General features: G+C 61.3%; 1 protein-coding gene across 1 annotated transcript in view; it reads right to left on the reverse strand.

Moving 5' to 3' along the window:
- Positions 1–1,340, reverse strand: part of SPATA20 (spermatogenesis associated 20) — a 10,826-nt gene that overhangs the window by 1,221 nt on the left and 8,265 nt on the right. The window lies entirely within an intron of this gene.

The raw sequence follows: 1,340 nt of genomic DNA on the forward strand, positions 1-1,340 counted from the left end.
ACTGCTGCCCCGGCTCCCACCGCCCCTGCCAGCCGCCGAGCGGTGGCACGCACACCTCCCACCATGGCACTGCTTCCCTGGCGTGAGACATCCTCTGCCACCAGCCCCGAGGCCAGCAGCAAACCCAGCACCCACGCCCAGCAGGGACGCCCGTGCAGCCTCCCCCGTGCCTGGCAGGGGCTGCCCTCGCCCCGTGTCCCCAGGGAGTCACCGCATCCCCAAGTCCTTGCCCTGGATAACAGCTGCTGTGGTCCCTGATGACCCCACATCTCCCCCTCGGCCCCTGCCTTGACCCAGCTCTGGCTCAGCTCGTTTCCCTGCCTGCCTCCTGCTCCCCCCCAACATCCTCCCCCCTCGCCTTTGTCTGGAATTAATTCCAGGAGTGATTAATTACCAATTCATGTCCAATCTGAAATTCATTATTCATTTTTCTCACAAGCTCCCCAAGGTCCTCTTGCGGGGCCAGGATGAAGGCAAGCAGCAGGCTAACAACACTCTGCAGCTGAGGAGATAATGGGATCCTTCATAATTACCCTAAAGACCATTAACAGGGCAGGGATCTATACCAGGAGCCAGCCCTGGAGCAGGGATCCATCCCTCTCTGCTCCTGGCCCCGGGACCCCCAGGGGAGCAGCTGCTGGCATCGCCCCTGGAGCATGTACATCCCCGCGGCAGTGGCTGCTGCCTGCGGCAAAGGGCTCCTCTGGGCGCGGGGTCCATTTAAACCTGCGACCTCAATGCCATTTTATCATTGGCACCTCGTTACAGCAAGGATTTCAATGTGAGGTTTGTAAGGAATTCATTACTGGAACGACCTAATTAATTGTGTTCCTGCAGACAAGCCTAGCCCCCAGCGCCCTGCCGGCACCGGGGGAGCGGGGGCGGCAGGGGACACAGCGGTGACGTTTCCCCAATGCCTTGGCAAAGCCGATTCCCAAAGCTGCCACGTCCCCGGAGCGGGTGACCCGGGGCTGCTCTGCCTCAGGCAGCTTCTCGGGGTGGGGAAGGAAAGATGGGGAGCAGCTGGAAGGGGCTGAAGGCGGGTGGGAAAAGGAGCACCCGCGTCTCCCTTCTCTGTGCAATGCAGCACAGAAAGAGGAATAGCTGTTGGGAGGCAGCAGGCTGCTCCTGAAGGCAGCGTGATCCTCTGAGCAGTGGGATTCTCCTCCCTTCTCTCCATCACCTCTGCCAGACGAGGAGCCATCACTACTGCCAGAGATCAGGCTGTCCGCGGGGAATGAGCGTGGCACCGGGGAAGCCCCCGTGCGGCTGCGCTCCTCTGGGGAGAGAGCCTTCCCGGCAGAGATCCTCCTCCCACGTTCCCTCTTCCAGGAAACAAA

Source organism: Pygoscelis adeliae, unplaced genomic scaffold (genome assembly GCF_000699105.1).
Source record: "Pygoscelis adeliae isolate BGI_AS28 unplaced genomic scaffold, ASM69910v1 Scaffold75, whole genome shotgun sequence".
NCBI lineage: Eukaryota > Metazoa > Chordata > Aves > Sphenisciformes > Spheniscidae > Pygoscelis > Pygoscelis adeliae.